We start from the raw sequence: 17,860 nt of genomic DNA, 5'->3' as shown, positions 1-17,860 counted from the left end.
AAAGTTAGGTACGTCATTTTATTACGTTATAAAAGCTTGTTTTTACGTTATAACTTACGTTATTTCATTACCTTAGATATAAGTTATAACTTTTTACTTTTTTGAAACGCAAAGTAGGTACCTACGAAGTTTTTTTTTTTTTATATATATACTGAGGGAAGGTAAATGTTGTTAAGCAAATTAGGATAGAATTTCTGCCTCGGTTGAGATTCGCACTCTCACCCTTTTTAGATGGCACCACTGAATCCTTCTTTATTTTTAGCTAATCGCCCTTCAGGAATGAGCTATTCATTTCTCGGCAAAGTCTTAACTTTGGCTCGGGCCAAAGCTCTGCTACCAGCTACTAGGTACCAAGATTCGTAGATTCGTACCAAGAGTAAGATTTTTTCCCCCGTCAATAGATGTTTAACTTCAAGTCAGATACTATAAATTCCACCTATGCAATGACATGCTTGTATGGTGAGTCATATTGAAGTTATATCAAACCAGAATCCAATATAGGTAACAAGGTACTTATACGTCAATATATCCATGTAATTATGTATGTATATAATTATCTATGTATCTAATAGATACGTCACGTGATGTCAGTGTGGTTTTTTGCCTCGACTATACCATGTTACCATGCAAGAGAGAATCAGGTTCTTATACCGTGTGTAGCACGCGATTAACCAGGTGGTCACCCATCCGGATATTAGCTATACCCACCGTTGCTTAACTTCACTGATTCATTGGAAACTTTGAAATAGAGTTCAGAACCTTCTGGGTTCTGGGAGGTTTGAGGCTGGGGAAGGCAAGGTTGGTAAACTTGCCTTGTTTATCTTTTATAGATTTGTTTATCTTTTATAGACAAGCATGAGGCACATATCTACCTACCTACTTTTTGAAAAATTTCGCCGGGCAGCTGAAAAATTTCGATGTGGTCGTAGTCGCGTTGACTTGTAGACGAAAAATTTGTATGAACGCCGTGAAACTCAAATAGGTATGCAATGTGCAGGACATAAAAGAGAAATTCGAAGTTCGTACCAAAATATGGGTGATTTTTCTGTTTTAAATCGGGTCGGGTCTATTTATTGGTTTTTAAAAGATGAGTGTTCCACCACCGTTTTTATTTCGTAGCAATGAAACAACTGCTACATTAGACGCATGTGTGTTCTGTGTCGTAGCATGCCTATCTCGTAGTATACCTCTCATCAGATTAGCGAGAAGAGACACAAGAGATTGATTTACCAATTTTGGTATGTATGTACTTAGATACTTAGAGATAGGTAGGTACATTGACATACTTACGTAGATGATAATGATAAATGAATAAGCGAGAAGAGACACAAGAGATTGATTTACCAATTTTGGTATGTATGTACTTAGATACTTAGAGATAGGTAGGTACATTGACATACTTAGATGATAATGATAAATGAATACAATAAGTACCTACCTAAATATATCTATGCAGTTATGTAGGTAGCCATGTAACTTTACTTTTTTTTTGGAATGTGTTCAAAAATCTTTACAACTACAAGTAGCACAGGATAAGGTTTACTTACCGGGAAAATCCAGATGTGTGTAATTGATGACGGTTGTCTTCTGGTTACTCGTCAGGGTGAGCGGTATCATGATGGTTCGAGTCCCGGTGTGGCCATGAAAAACTTGTCTCCGAAAGTCCAAGTTTTAACTTAAATAATAATTAAATTATTAGATATGTATTGAAGTATGTAGAGAAAATGAAAGTTCTTCTAGAAATCTAAATTATTTAGACGGGTAGGTATTTGTTTTATCTATTTTGTTGTGCCTATTTTGTATTCTTAGATTTTACCTATTAGGTAACGAAAATTTTGTCTGTTTTGGCTAAGTGCTTAAGTACTTACCAAAACTATGTACATATTTCTAGACATGGTCTTCACTTGACTGGAGTGGATTATGGACTGCCCTATCTGATAGACGTTAAGAAACAAGACTAAAAGATAAAAGAACAGACGAGTTGATATATTTCGACCATTACTATGGCCATCTTCAGAACAACTAGTTCAGAACAACATCTTCGTCAGGGTGAGCGGTATCATGATGGTTCGAGTCCCGGTGTGGCCATGAAAAACTTGTCTCCGAAAGTCCAAGTTTTAACTTAAATAATTAGATATGTATTGAAGTATGTAGAGTAAATGAAAGTTCTTCTAGAAATCTAAATTATTTAGACGGGTAGGTAATTGTTTTATCTATTTTGTTGTGCCTATTTTGTATTATTAGATTTTACCTATAAGGTAACGAAAAATTTGTCTGTTTTGGCTAAATGCTCAAGTACCAAAACTATGTAGTTTAAAAACAAATGTACCTATTTTCAATATTTCTGCTTGATTTTTTCCAAAATCGGACGAAGATCAATTCGAGTGTTATGAAAAAAGAAAAAGAAAAAAAAAATCCTAAATCGTCAAGTTAAAAACTCTGAAACTCACTTCACTTTGTAAACTTTACCTATGAAATATATAAGACCTTGTTTTAGACTGCGGGAGTAAAGGGACTTTTCAGTCTCATTCTGGCAGGATAAACAAGGTATATTCTATTCTATTCTATTCTAAATCGTCAAGTTAAAAACTCTGAAAACTCACTTCACTAGAAACTCACGATTTCGAAGAAACAAAAACTCTCGCTTCGCACGACCTCTCTTACTCGTCAAAGGTCTATTACTAAAACTTCTGCATACAAATTACAAATTTTGCAAAAGGTCACTGTCTGTTATCTAAAATCTATGTAAATATCGATGTATAATATACTATGTACCTAAATTCTATGTAATTATTATACATAGGTATGTATTTGTATAACTATGTAGGTATTTTAATGTTTAATGTCACAGGATTCAAATTTTCCCAAACATCAGAACCCGCTCCGTGTCAGCAAAACGACAATATGATGCTGAAAACGGGGACGTTTTCATTAGTTGCTCTCTTTTTAAAGAGGGCACTTTGTTTTACTTTCCTTATTCTCTATTCGTTGCAAGAAATCGAGAAGAGTTTCTTTACTGACAAGCCTTAGCCTTAAGAGATTTCTAATTAATAATCCCCTATTGCTTATTGATATAATAATATTTTTTATTGTATTGATACCTTTTGGTGTGTACAATTTTATCTTAATTTTAATAGGCCTTATAATTAAAACTTAATTAGTAAAAACTAAACTTAGCTTAAAGTTAAATGTAGTCCTATGTAGGTATATCGCAGCTAAGTATGTCAATGTACCTACCTATCTCTAAGTATCTAAGTACATACATACCAAAATTGGTAAATCAATCTCTTGTGTCTCTTCTCGCTAATCTGATGAGAGGTATACTACGAGATAGGCATGCTACGACACAGAACACACATGCGTCTAATGTAGCAGTTGTTTCATTGCTACGAAATACAAACGGTGGTGGAACACTCATCTTTTAAAAAACCAATAAATAGACCCGACCCGATTTAAAACAGAATAAAAATCACCCATATTTTGGTACGAACTTCGGATTTCTCTTTTATGTCCTGCACATTGCATACCTATTTGAGTTTCACGGCGTTCATACAAATTTTTCGTCTACAAGTCAACGCGACTACCTTTTACCTATTTGATCGATAGATCCACGATCATACTTCATAGTAAAGGAGCAAAAATAAAGCCACTCTCTCTTTTCCTCCTCTTAAGTTTTTCTTCTAACCCTTTTCTCCCTCTCTTTCTTTCTCCATCCTCCCTCTCCCTCTTTTATGTCCTGCACATTGCATACCTATTTGAGTTTCACGGCGTTCATACAAATTTTTCGTCTACAAGTCAACGCGACTACCTTTCACCTATTTGATCGATAGATCCCCGATCATACTTCATAGTAAAGGAGCAAAAATAAAGCCACTCTCTCTTTTCCTCCTCTTAAGTCTTTCTTCTAACCCTTTTCTCCCTCTCTTTCTTTCTCCATTCTCTCTCTCTTTTTCTCTATCTCTCTCACTCCCTCTGATCTCTCTTTAATTGATCCATCTATTCCTTTCCCTGTTAATCTTTGATTTTCTCTCTCTCTCTCTCTCTCTCTCTCTCTCCCTCTCTCTCTTTCTCTCTCTTCCTGTCGTTTATCATAGGATAATCACCTGTTCTTTTAATAATAATAATAATAAAAAAAACGAAGAAAATGTGAAGAAAAGGAGAGAGAGAGAGAGAGAAAGGCTATTAATAAAAAAATGCCTTTATAACAAGTGAGTGGGAGAGTGTGAGGGAGAGAGAAGTAAAGTGGAAGAGAGAGAGAGAGAGAGAGGGGAGGAGAGAGGGAAAGCGAGTTAAATAGGAAGAGAGAGGAAGAGAAGGAGGAAAAAGATTAAGAGAGAGAGAGAGAGAGAGAGAGAGAGAGAGAGAGAGAGAGGGAAATCCATTCTTCTGTATTGATGTCAGGAAGAGAATTTCATTTTTCGAAACTACAAATTTAACGTATTTTATAGCCTTTTCTCTCTCTCTCTCTCGCTCTTTCTCACTCTACTCACTCCTCTCTCTCTCTCTCTCTCTCTCTCTCTCTTTCTTTCTTTCTTCCCATCTCTTTTTCCTTCTCCCTCTTACTTCTTTGTTATCAATTTATCAAGATAGGTAGGTACTTATATATATTATCACATTATCAGCCTTTAGCCCGGGGCAAAAGTTCCCTTGAGAGAAAAAATAAAAGCCCCTGTATGTTTCTACCTCCCTTTTACCCCCTGTATGTTTCTACCTCCCTTTTACCCCCTGTATGTTTCTACCTCCCTTTTACCCCCCAGATGTTTCTACCTCCATTTTACCCCCTGTATGTTTCTACCTCCATTTTAACCCCCTGTATGTTTCTACCTCCCTTTTACCCCCTGTATGTTTCTACCTCCCATTTACCCCCTGTATGTTTCTACCTCCCATTTACCCCCTGTATGTTTCTACCTCCCATTTTAACCCCCTGTAGAAAACAATAATAAACAAACACACACACACAGACGCACACACTCTGAACTGAACTTTTTGAAAGACGTTTCGCTTTTAACCGCACACAGGACGTCTCACAATTTTCTACCTCTCGTGTATACACAGGCTGTTTCTACCTCCCTTTTACCCCCCAGATGTTTCTACCTCCATTTTACCCCCTGTATGTATTCCTCGTACATTGTATAGGGCACTCGTAACACAGCACTGCGTAACTTTCTGTTACCCTCTTCACTTCTGTCGGGTCGCATTCCTGTGGAATTGTAAATACGGTTGAACATTGAACAAAATTGGATGGCCGAGTTGTATCAATTCATTCAAATCTTTGAAATTTAAAAGTGTAGTAGAACCGAGATTATTTCAACTTCCATCATTTCAATTCTCTAATATTTCAACTCCAAAATCCATAGTTTTTTTTCTGTCTTTCAAAGGATATCCTATCAGAGGAAAAGATCATAGAAAGTGATCATTTCAACTACCCCCCCGGTCCCAATTAGTTGAAATAATCGAGGTTCCACTGTACATAGACAGGAAATCGGATGGCCGAGTTGTAGGTATCAAATCATTTAAATCTGTTCTTTGAAATTTAAACTTATACTTATAGCCGTTCTCTACGTTTGATTTCCGCCCGAGGAGGACTTTATCCTCAAAAGAGATAAGGTTCGTTCTCGGAACGGCTATGTTTCTCCAATCCTGTCTACCTCTTCTCTCCTCTTTCGGATAAGACCTCAGTAGTTACAGTTCCCACTATCAAACCTCAAACTGAAAAATGGACATCTGGACCACCCTTAAATTTTCTTGGAAATCTTCGAAAACCTGAGGGAGGAAGGAAAATTTTCCTCCCCTCGACAGGGATTCGAAGAGGTAAAAGTTTTGGAGGTGCGGGGCATCGATCCCCGTACCTCTCGCATGCTAAGCGAGCGCTCTACCATCTGAGCTACACCCCCTGTTGATTAGAGAGGTAAAATAGCACCATTTAATAAATTATGTATCTCCTGTCAATGAATGGATTAAAAAATTAGAATCATTAGAATGCAGAGTGCATTAAAAAAAAAAAAAAAACATGCTACCTAGGTGAAAAAATCTATTGCTTAACATCATAAAATACATTGCTACACTTTACCATGTTCTGATAAGAGTATTGCTCTCTCCTTCCTCTAAAATAGTCTTAACAGTGTATTGTCTCGGTGGTGTAGTGGTCAAGACGCTCTTTTGCCAATCGGGAGGACGTGGGTTCAATCCCCGTACCTCCCATGATCCTTTTCAAGGGAGTTCGTGGCAAAGAATCTCGGAAGGATGGATTGCCCAATTGTTCAATTGTCCAAATGGCCGAAAAAGGGTCAATGACACATGACTCTTTTTAAAGATGTTTGATCAATAGAGGATATCAAGGCATTTGCAGCAATGCCAGCTTAAGTAGTCTTCTGCAGATTATGACGATGGGTCAGCTCCCTGGCGTAGTGGTCACTGCGCTCGCCTTGCACGCGGGAGACCCGGGTTCGATTCCCGGCGGGGTCAAGAAATTTTGTATCATGCAAATGATTGATACCGTGACTGTCTGTTGCGGGGCCCACTCAGCCTCGTGAGGAAAATGAGTAGCTGTGTAATATAATGCGCATAGCGACCGGTGCCAGCTTGGTAGGTAAACATTGGATTTTAGGATTATTGAGATATTGGGAAAATCCTACAATGCTGCAGTGAGCACCAATGTAATAACACAAAGAAACTGCATTTACATTTACAAAGATGTTTGATAGAGGGAACAGTAACTACTAAGGTCTTATCGTCCCGAAAGCGAAGAGAGAAGGAAGACAGGATAGAAGAAAGCCAGCCGTTACGAGAACGAACATTATCCGTTCAGGATAAAATCCGCCCAGGGCTTGAATCGAACACGCGACCTAGCGCTTGCAACGTAGACGCTCTACCAACCAAGCTAACTAGGCTATTTAACCTACCTACCAACCTACCTAACCAACCAACCTACCAACCAAGGCTATTTAAATTATGTATTTTTTTATTACGATCTTATCAAAATTGGTCAAGCCATCACTGCTACACAGTCCGTCCTTTCTGAGAGAACAGCCGAAGTTCCAATTAAATCTCAAACTGGTTCAGAAACTTTAGCCAGAGGTTTTGTTATCACTAGATGACCTTAATATTATCTGTCTCGTACGGGTGTCGAACTGGAACTACCTGTTATCAATACTACCACTAAATATTATCCACTTTATAAACACTAAACATCACCGTACATATCAATAGGGGGTGTAGCTCAGATGGTAGAGCGCTCGCTTAGCATGCGAGAGGTACGGGGATCGATGCCCCGCACCTCCAAACTTTTTTTTGTTCTTCAAGAGGTCTTTTGCCCCGACCAAAGTCTGATAAAATAGGTACCTACCTATTTCGATAAATTGATAGGTAGGTATACTAAAGAGAGGAGTAAGCGAGAGAACCTCCAAACATTTTTGGGAAATATGTCTTTTATGTTTAATGAAAAATCTACATTTAACAAAAGCTATCTTTCTCTTTCTTTCTTTCTTCTCCTCCTCCTCCTCCTCCTTCTTCTTCTTCTTCTTCTTCTTCTTCTTCTCCTTTTTCTTCTTCTCCTCCTCCTCCTCCTTTTTTTTCCTTGAAAGGCAAAGAGCAAATCCCGCAAGAGTGAGAGAACATCAAAAGGATGAGAAGAAGAAGAGAGGTGGAAAGAGGAAGACTCCAACAAAGAAAAAGAGTCCTTAAATCCTTAATGGATCTCACTTGAGACTTAAACAAGGTTGCCTGCTCCTTAATTCCTCGTAACGACAAAAGACTTTGTAAGTCAGAGACGAGACACCCCCTCTCTCCCCGAAAACCGGGAAAATCGGGGCAAAATAGGAAACGACGGTCCTTAAATCCTTAATGGATCTCACTTGAGACTTAAACAAGGTTGCCTGCTCCTTAATTCCTCGTAACGACAAAAGACTTTGTAAGTGAGAGACGAGACACATGCACCCCCTCTCTCCCCGAAAACCGGGGAAATCGGGGCGAAATAGGAAACAGGTGGGGTGGAGCTCTAACATTGACCTAGTTCGTAAGACTTCTTCCTCTTCTTCTCCTCCATTCCTTTTTTGTACTTCTCTTCCTACCTCTCCTCCTAATTCCCTTCCTCCTCCCCCTCCTACTTCGTTCTTCTTCTTCTCCTTCTTCATTTCCACCTCCTTCTTCGTTCTTCTTCTTCTCCTTCTTCATCTCCACCTCCTTCTTCGTTCTTCTTCTTCTCCTTCTTCATCTCCACCTCCTTTTTCGTTCTTCTTCTCCTCCTTCTTCATCTCCACCTCCTTCTTCATCTCCGACTTCTCCTTCTTCTTCTTTTTATCCTTCTCCTCCATCCTCCTTTCCATTTCCTCCTTTTTTCTCTTCCCCTTCCACCTCTGTCTACCCTTCTTTCCTAAAGTCTTTGTTGATCCCTTCTCTTCCTCTCTTCCTTCTCTGTCCTATAATATCTTTGTTTCATATCTTCTTCTTCATTCTTCTTCTCCTCCTTCTTCTTCTTCTCCTCCGCCTCCTTCTTCTTCTCCTTCTTTTCCTGCTTTCTTTTTGTTCTACTCCCCTTAATTCCCTTCGTTTTCTTCTTCTTCTTCCTTCTCTGTCCTATAATATCTTTGTTTCATATCTCCTTCTTCATTCTTCTTCTCCTCCTCCTTCTTCTTCTTCTCCTCCGCCTCCTTCTTCTTCTTCTTCTCCTTCTTTTCCTGCTTTCTTTTTGTTCTACTCTCCTTAATTCCCTTCGTTCAAAAGGGAGGTAGAAACATACAGGGGGTAAAAGGGAGGTAGAAACATACAGGGGGTAAAATGGAGGTAGAAACATATGAGCACGGTTGCGCGTGGTTAGTACCCGGATGGGTGACCATCTGGCCAATAGCGTGCTGCTAGGTTTTAAAAAAAAATATTGGAGTCATAGAAAGTAGTTAACCAGTTTTTCCATTGCCTATAGAGGATTTTTCTACTATAAAAAGAGTATACAAGACTTCTACCCTCAAAAACCACGAGTAAACTACCATTTGGAAGAATTTAGAAATCTAGTGATTTTCAAGTCAAATCTAGTGATTTTTTTTCCTCGAATCTAGTGATTTTTTAAAATTTGGAGTGGAGAGTGTGGAGACCCTGAACAGTTCTTGAAGCTAAGTTCACCGAAGTAGGCCTATGTTGTTTCGCGAAAGAATTTTGTTTATTTTTTTGAAATATTATTTAAAAAGATTTTGAATTAATTTTTAGAAGAATTTCAGTAATTTAAATGTCATTATTTAAATATTTAATTGTTGTTTAAATTAAAATATTATCTTTTATATTCTTGCTTTAATTGTCGGCAATTTTGTGGTAATCGTGAAGTGTTTTTGAGTTAAAAAAGTTGTGAATTTCAATGGTGATTTAAAAATCTTGGCTGAAGGAATTTGTTTATCATTCTTAAATTCTTTCTTCTTCTTGATTATTTTGAGAGTTCAATGGATAATGAAGTTTCTGATTTCTGTAAAATTACTTTCAGGAATGATAACATAACAATATTATGTGCGGTACCTAATCATGTAGCCTTTGTAAGCAACAAAATTATTTTTCATTTAGTTACCTCCATTAGTGAAACATTGAAACAAGTAGGTACCTACACATCATTTTCCATCCAGTTACGTACCATCAGAGGATATTGTTATTCAAAATGTACCGGAGCTCATGTTACTCGTATGAACCGTGACATTTCCCGGAGAAAAATTAAACTCAAGGGTTTTGAATGACATTGTTTGAAATCGGAGAGCCTTTGTGTTATTTTGTATTCCACCTTCTCTGTTCAGAGTTTAGTGTGCTTGTTTGCTTGGTGTGGGATATTTTGTATGTTGTCTATAGGGTGGTAAGTAAAGTACTTACCTATCTGTAGAAATATAGGTATGTACTTGATTTCTTGATTTTGTATTACTTAATTGAATAAAGGAAGTGAGTTTGAAATTTTAACTTGATACTTTTGTTGTAAGTTTGTGTAGATCTGGTTGTCTCTTTTTCCTCTTTCTCCCTCCCTCTTCTTCTCTCTGTCCCTCTCTCACAGTCTTTCCTTCTCTCTCCCTGTCCCTCTTTCTCCCTCCCTCTTCTTCTCTCTGTCCCTCTCTCACAGTCTTTCCTTCTCTCTCCCTGTCCCTCTTTCTCCCTCCCTCTTCTTCTCTCTGTCCCTCTCTCACAGTCTTTCCTTCTCTCTCCCTGTCCCTCTTTCTCCCTCCCTCTTCTTCTCTCTGTCCCTCTCTCACAGTCTTTCCTTCTCTCTCCCTGTCCCTCTTTCTCCCTCCCTCTTCTTCTCTCTGTCCCTCTCTCACAGTCTTTCCTTCTCTCTCCCTGTCCCTCTTTCTCCCTCCCTCTTCTTCTCTCTGTCCCTCTCTCACAGTCTTTCCTTCTCTCTCCCTGTCCCTCTTTCTCCCTCCCTCTTCTTCTCTCTGTCCCTCTCTCACAGTCTTTCCTTCTCTCTCCCTGTCCCTCTTTCTCCCTCCCTCTTCTTCTCTCTGTCCCTCTCTCACAGTCTTTCCTTCTCTCTCCCTGTCCCTCTTTCTCCCTCCCTCTTCTTCTCTCTGTCCCTCTCTCACAGTCTTTCCTTCTCTCTCCCTGTCCCTCTTTCTCCCTCCCTCTTCTTCTCTCTGTCCCTCTCTCACAGTCTTTCCTTCTCTCTCCCTGTCCCTCTTTCTCCCTCCCTCTTCTTCTCTCTGTCCCTCTCTCACAGTCTTTCCTTCTCTCTCCCTGTCCCTCTTTCTCCCTCCCTCTTCTTCTCTCTGTCCCTCTCTCACAGTCTTTCCTTCTCTCTCCCTGTCCCTCTTTCTCCCTCCCTCTTCTTCTCTCTGTCCCTCTCTCACAGTCTTTCCTTCTCTCTCCCTGTCCCTCTTTCTCCCTCCCTCTTCTTCTCTCTGTCCCTCTCTCACAGTCTTTCCTTCTCTCTCCCTGTCCCTCTTTCTCCCTCCCTCTTCTTCTCTCTGTCCCTCTCTCACAGTCTTTCCTTCTCTCTCCCTGTCCCTCTTTCTCCCTCCCTCTTCTTCTCTCTGTCCCTCTCTCACAGTCTTTCCTTCTCTCTCCCTGTCCCTCTTTCTCCCTCCCTCTTCTTCTCTCTGTCCCTCTCTCACAGTCTTTCCTTCTCTCTCCCTGTCCCTCTTTCTCCCTCCCTCTTCTTCTCTCTGTCCCTCTCTCACAGTCTTTCCTTCTCTCTCCCTGTCCCTCTTTCTCCCTCCCTCTTCTTCTCTCTGTCCCTCTCTCACAGTCTTTCCTTCTATCTCTTCCCATTTCATCTCCCTCTCCTATCCCTCCATCTCTTTTACAATCAATTTATCAATTCTTGAAACATTATACTTTTTTTTTTTTACTTTCAATTTTTTACTCGGAAGCTATTTTTAAAGCTCGAGCTCCTTGATTGATCGCTTTTTTTCGTGTCAAAGCTATAAATCTGGTGATATAAGGCTTTGTGTTAGCAGACTTTAAGTACCTCCTTGCCTTGAGTTTGTGTTAGCAGACTTTAGCTCCTTGTCTTCAACTGCAACCTTGCCTTAAGTTTCGGTTTATTGAATCCCTTTTCCTGCTTTCTACCTTGGAATTACATAGTTTACATGTCCAATTGCAATATAAATCTAGTGATAAGCCTTTGTGTTAGCAGATTTTAGCTCCTTGTCTTCAGCTTCAACCTTGCCTTGAGTGTGCTGATTTTCAGTCCCTCCCCTCTCTCTTCTGGTATCTCCCTCCCTTTCCTATCCTATTATGTGTTGACTTCCCATCCTCTCCTCCCTTCCCCTCATTTCATTCCTGTGCTGATTCCTCATCCTCTCTCTCTCTTCCTCCATCCGACTACTTGCTGATTCCTCCCCATCCCTCCCTCATTCCCAGTAGATATGTTCTGATTTCCCCTCTCCCCCCTCCCTTCATTTCAGTATGTGCTGACTCACTGATGAGGTGTTTGTTTGTGTCTGTGCTGCTTGAGTGCTGAGACTGCTGACTCTATTCACATACATCACAGACACATAATTCTAGGTACCTATAGAATCTAAGTACGGGGTGAAACATCATATCAATTTCAATTCAGGTTTTTGAGTTAAAAAAGTTGTGAATTTCAATGGTGATTTAAAAATCTTGGCTGAAGGAATTTGTTTATCATTCTTAAATTCTTTCTTGTTCTTGATTATTTTGAGAGTTCAATGGATAATGAAGTTTCTGATTTCATGTTGAAATTTTTGTGAATTTGTTTATCATTCTTAAATTCTTTCTTGTTCTTGATTATTTTGAGAGTTCAATGGATAATGAAGTTTCTGATTTCATGTTGAAATTCTCTTTGTAGTTCATGTCATTAAATTCTAAATAATCCCTACTTGTAGTTCATGTCATTATATTCTAAATAATCCCTACCTATCCATCTTACCTTAGGAAGTTATTAAACACCAAAGTGGCAAAGTCTTTTGTACTAGTGTGTGAAAAGTAGAATATTAAATTTTATCTGTCCAATGAGTTCCAATTTTGGTGTTATCTTGTGATACTGTGAGCTGTGTTAGGTGTTTTTAAATTACCTTCCTTAAATCCAAAATTTCTTAGGTGTTTTAAATATTAACCTTTACTTAATCCAAAGTATCTTAGGTGTTTTTAAATTAAAATCTGAAGTTTCTAATCTAATCACCCTAAAGTTCAGTCCCCTTATGCTGTTTCTATGTGTTATCATTTGAATCGGAAGAGTTTCATGATAGTTGGTGTGAATTTGTGATATTAACCACACCGTGGAACCATCAACTGCCAGGATTAGTTCCAAAGGTAAGTTATGAGTTGAGCAGACAAAACCAAGTGGTGCCGTAAAGTTGGACACAAACACCTAATGCTTCCAACTCTGCTGGGATATCCTACCCAGGAAGAACCACATTTGGGTCACTTCAAATCACATGCCAGCCACTTAGACTCAGGCCATCAGAATATGTGTGGGAGAAAAAGCTTGAAGACCTAGATCTGTTAGGTGGTCTGAGTGTGAGTGGCTGCCCTTATATTCTTACCAATGCCTAAGAAGGTTGGTCAGAAAATTTCTGCCCTACCTGGGATTTGAAGCCAGCACCTCCAACTTGAGAGTCAGTGCTCTAATCAATCAGCCGCAGAAGTGGGCTCAATCATAGACTTCTATAACCTTAACCCAACTTTTAGGGCTGTTTGTCCCTACACCTAAGCCTCTGAGTGGGCTTTTTCTGTACGGGCCCATAATACCTACATATTCCTAAAGGGGTTAAAAAAAAAGATTTTTTTTTTTTTTTTTTTTAGAAAAAAGATTCTTTTATTTTAATGTCTCCTCTTGCATAACAATTAGGTAAATAAGAAGTGTATAAGAATGGGATTTCATTTATTCATTTAAAAGCACTCGAAGTCTGAAGTAGAGAGAAGAAAAAATAATGAAAGGAGACAGAGAGAGAAAGAGAGACAGAGAGAGAAAGAGAGAGAGAGAGAGAAAGAGAGACAGAGAGAGAAAGAGAGAGAGAGAGAGAAAGAGAGAGAGAGAGAGAGAGAGAGAGAGGAGAGAGAGAAGAGAGAGAGAAAGAGAGAGAGAGAAGAGAGAGAGAGAGAAGATAAGGAGAGGAGAGAGAGAAGAGAGAGAGAGAGAGAGAGAGAGAGAGAGAGAGAGAGAGAGAGAGAGAGAGAGAGAAAGAGTGAGAGAAAGAGAGACTGAGAGAGGGAAGGAGAGGGAGAGAGGGAAGGAGAGGGAGGGAGCGAGAGAGGGAGGGAGCGAGAGGGAGAGAGAGCGAGAGGGAGAGAGAGCGAGAGAGAGAGAGAGAGAGATATAAAATGGAGGTTAAAGAGAGGGAAAGAGAAGAGATAGAGAGAGCAGACAGAGAAAGAGTGGGCGAAAATTACGTACGAAAATTTTCATACGTGGGGGAAACTATACAAAAGGGTTACCCAATTAAAATTAAATGTCCTCGAAATTGGGAAACGTTAGGAAAATAAGGGTTCCTGCGGGATGCATGTGTGAATATTAAAACGATATTGGGGTAATAGGGTTCTAGTTCTATAACAGGGTAATGGAAAACGCTCTATAACAGTGGAAAACCTTGGAAAGGTCATGTTTGTAATAATGGCTCCTGAAATTTCATTTTAAAGGGTAAGGTAAGGAATTTTTAACTGTGTTGAGCATAAATGCTTGTCACAAACGTCGTTCCCTGCTTAATGCACTACGCTAAATTTTATGACTTGACTAGGACTCGAACCACCAACCTCCAGATCCGAAGTCCACGGCGTTAACCACTACACCACTGAGGTTGGTTTAAAAGGGTAAGGTACCAAAAAAGCAGCTTGTCACCGAATGGAGGGTAAAACCCCCCTCACTATAAACCACAGCAGTTATATAGTGACGTTAGACCTCTTTCTTATCATGCCAGCCTGGTTAGCTTGGTTGGTAGAGCGTCTGCCGTGTAAGCGGTAGGCCGCGGGTTCGATTTCCGCCCGGGGGCGGATTTTTTCCTAAACAGATAAGGCTCGTTCTCGGAACGGCTGGCTTCCTCTATCTTGTCTTCCTTTCCTCTTCGCTTTCGGGACGATAAGACCTTAGGAGTTACGGTTTCCTCTATTAAACCTCTTGGAAAAAAAAGGCTTCGACACAGTTTGATGGACGTGGTAGTCGAAGACGTTAGCAACAACACCAACAACAACAACAACAACAACAACAACAACAACAACAACAACAACAACAACAACAACAACAACAACACCAACAACAATCAACAACAACAACAACAACAACAACAACAACAACAACAACAACAACAACAACAACAACAACAACAATAACAACAACAAAACAGGGAGCTCGGATCAGGTTCACATTTAAGACACCGCACCGCAGCATTAAGGACACTCCGAGGTCATATCAATATTCTCCATTACAATCGTATTGCTCCTGGGAATACGGGGTGCACTCAGCCTCCTGAATACTGAACGGAGGGTGCTCTCAGCCTCGTGAATACTGAACGGAGGGTGCACTCAGCCCGTGAATTTTCGGCTCTGTGCTTGGAGCTTGGGTCACCTCTTGAGGAACCGAGGAAAATTGAGTAACAAATGTAGCGACCAGTAGCTCCTATAGGATACCACAAGTTTCTAACTTAAGGGGGAAGACCTCTATTATTGGGTTATTTCCCCTGATTTATAGAGTTGGAAAGGAATCGAGCTTTCTGATCCTCATATTGTACAGTTCCGGAACCCAGTCGCTCGATTACTTAGACACCCTAGTTTTTTTCTCAGTGTAGATTCTTAAGAAGCTTCGTCACCCTGTATTGTTTTCCTATCTTTCGTATCAAGATAAAAGTTATATCTTGATCATACTAGTAAGTAATTGTATAGTGAGTAGGTATACGTATAATATGTTGGACACAATAATTGATTTCGTCTTGACCTAGGAACTGGGAACTCGGGTTGATGTAATGTAGGTCCTGTCTATGATAATTATTATAATTATTTTTTATAGGAACCTCCTTAGTAGTGTAAAAATCTGAAAATTGGTTCCGTGTGTGTGTGTGTGTGTGTGTGTGTGTGTGTGTGTGTGTGTGTGTGTGTGTGTGTGTGTGTGTGTGTGTGTGTGCTGTACCTACTGACTAACAGTTAGAAATATTGTAAATGTTACAACAGAACACCCAAATAAGCACCATTCAATAGGATAAGGAAAGTCGTGTGATGTTCACACCAGATTTTTTTTTTTTTCTCTCTCTCTCTTTTAAGTGGCAGGGGTTCTCCTAACCTAAAGGAGCTCTTCCATCCAAGCAGTATTCTACTGTTTTCAACCCTAAAATAGAATATACCTAGCTACCTACCTAAATTTTTTCACAAATTCTATTCTATTTAATTCAAAATAGGTATTCTATTCTATCCTAAGTAACCATATTCTATTCTATTTTACCTATCTATTCAAATTCTATTCTGCCTATGCCTATGCATATTCTATTAAAATTCTATTCTATAGTCTCGAGTTGCGAGGGAGTGTAGAAATGAGTTCAGAAATGAGTGTGTTCAGACTATTCACTATTCATTAGAATAAACAGGATGCCATGTTTACACACGTGAACTCAAATACAGGGTGGATTGACTGAATAGATTTTGTTGAGATGAATTTTTTACCTGGGTGGTTAAAAGTCCAGAGGTGGATGGGTTTGAATTAGGACGTTCTCAGTCATTCCTTCTTCTCCTCGTCTCTTTTTCTCTTCATCTCCTCCTCCTCCTCCTCCTCAAATTCCTCCTTCTCTGGCTTTCTCTTCTCTCTCCCTCTCTGTCTCTAACTCTTTCTTTTCTAGTTGGCCTTCCTCCTTCATCTTCTTTTCTTCTCCTCTACTCCCCCCCCCTCCTTCTCCCCCTTCCTCATATCTTTCTCCTCAAAGTCTTCCTTTTCCTCTTCCTTGCTGTTCTTCTGTTCTCTCTTTCTCCTTCTCTTTCTTTCATTTCTCTTCCTCATCTTATTCTCCATCTCTCCATCTCCGCGTCTTATGTCTCCTCCTTCTTCCCCTTCTCTTCTCTCCTCTTTCTTTCTCTCCTTCTGGTGTTTCCTTCTTCTCTTCCCCTCTTCTCGTTTTCTCTCATTTCTTGCTGACGTCGCCAAATTGCTGCTCATAAAGGAGAAGGAGCTGCTGATATCTGCCTTCCCTCGCCCTCCCACTCCTATTTTTTGCTGATTTTCCTTCCTCCCCTCTCTCCCCTTTCTGCTGACACCTCCCTCCTTTTCCCCCTCTCTTCACTTCCAAGGAAATGCAAAATACAAAGAAATCAAGAAACAGAAAGAAAATAGAGCTGGAGAACGGGAAGAGAAGAAGGAGATGGAAGAAGAAGAAGGAGATGGAGATGGAAGAAGAAGAAGGAGATGGAGATGGAAGAAGAAGAAGGAGATGGAAGAAGAAGAAGAAGGAGAAGAAGGAGGAGGAGGAGGAGGAGGAGAAGAAGAAGAAGAAGAAGAAGAAGAAGAAGAAAAAGAAAACCATGCAGATGTACCACAAATATTGGAAGAAATGAATATTCGAGAAGGAAATGTGAAGAAGAAACTCTCCTACTCATTAAACTTCTAAAGAAAATCGTCAAAAATACAAACACAAGAAAGAGAAATAGTTGAAGGAAAAAGAAACACAAGATAAACAGTGGGAAAGAAATTGCAGAAATAGACTCCGGAGGGAAAACAGAAAGAGCACTAGAACGTCTAGATAACACAATATCAGACGTTAAAGCAGTAGATATGCAAGGAAATGAAGCTATGGAAGACGTAGCAGTAAGTGCAGTGCTGAGAAAAGAAGCGTAGGAAAGAAGGAAGAGGCAAAGAAGGGAAACAAGAAGAAGGAGAAGAAAGAGGAGGAGAAGAGAGACAAGGTGAAAAAGTAGGTAAGTAAAGAAGAAGAAAAACATGATGAAGAAGCTATAGAAGACGTAGAAGAAAGTGGAGAAACTGGCAAAAGAGATGGACAAAGGGAGAGGAGGAAAAGAAAAAAAAAAAACACAAGAAGAAGAAGTAAAAAGAGAACGGCAAGACTAGATGGAGGGAAGGGAAAGTTAATAAGATTAAAGATAACGAGATGAGGATGTGAAAGAATACGCTGGAAGCTTGGAAAGAAAAACAAGACAAGATAGACGGAGTACAAACACTGGGATAAGTAGAAGACTAGATTGATGTGGAGAAAGAATCAAAAGGAAAGAGAGTTAAGAAAGCGATACGAGATGTGGGGAAAGAAGAGACGAGAAAAGTCAGAAAAGCGCAGAAGATATAATAATAATATTGAAGTTTATTTTTTATCACATTAACAATAAAATGTTCTATTGGAATAAATCCCTTTAAGTACTAGAGTACTTTTAGGGAATTCTTCTTAATTATTTTTCTTCTTGAATTTTCTTCATCTTCTTTATTAGTTCATTCTTAAGTTTCATTTATATTTCATTG

The 17,860-nt window shown here is 39.5% G+C and overlaps 2 non-coding genes across 2 annotated transcripts; one reads left to right on the top strand and one right to left on the bottom strand.

Moving 5' to 3' along the window:
• Window positions 1–5,821: 5,821 nt before the first annotated feature.
• On the bottom strand, window positions 5,822–5,894 carry Trnaa-agc. Its single transcript has one exon. It is a non-coding gene; the product is annotated as a tRNA-Ala (tRNA).
• A 1,314-nt stretch (window positions 5,895–7,208) lies between these two features.
• On the top strand, window positions 7,209–7,281 carry Trnaa-agc. The gene has a single exon. It is a non-coding gene; the product is annotated as a tRNA-Ala (tRNA).
• The last annotated feature ends 10,579 nt before the right edge of the window (window positions 7,282–17,860 follow it).

Source organism: Diaphorina citri, unplaced genomic scaffold, assembly GCF_000475195.1.
Source record: "Diaphorina citri unplaced genomic scaffold, Diaci psyllid genome assembly version 1.1 scaffold1366, whole genome shotgun sequence".
Taxonomy (NCBI): Eukaryota; Metazoa; Arthropoda; class Insecta; order Hemiptera; family Psyllidae; genus Diaphorina; species Diaphorina citri.
The sequence above is the reverse complement of the archived record's forward strand: the minus strand, read 5'-3'. Positions and strand labels throughout refer to the sequence as shown.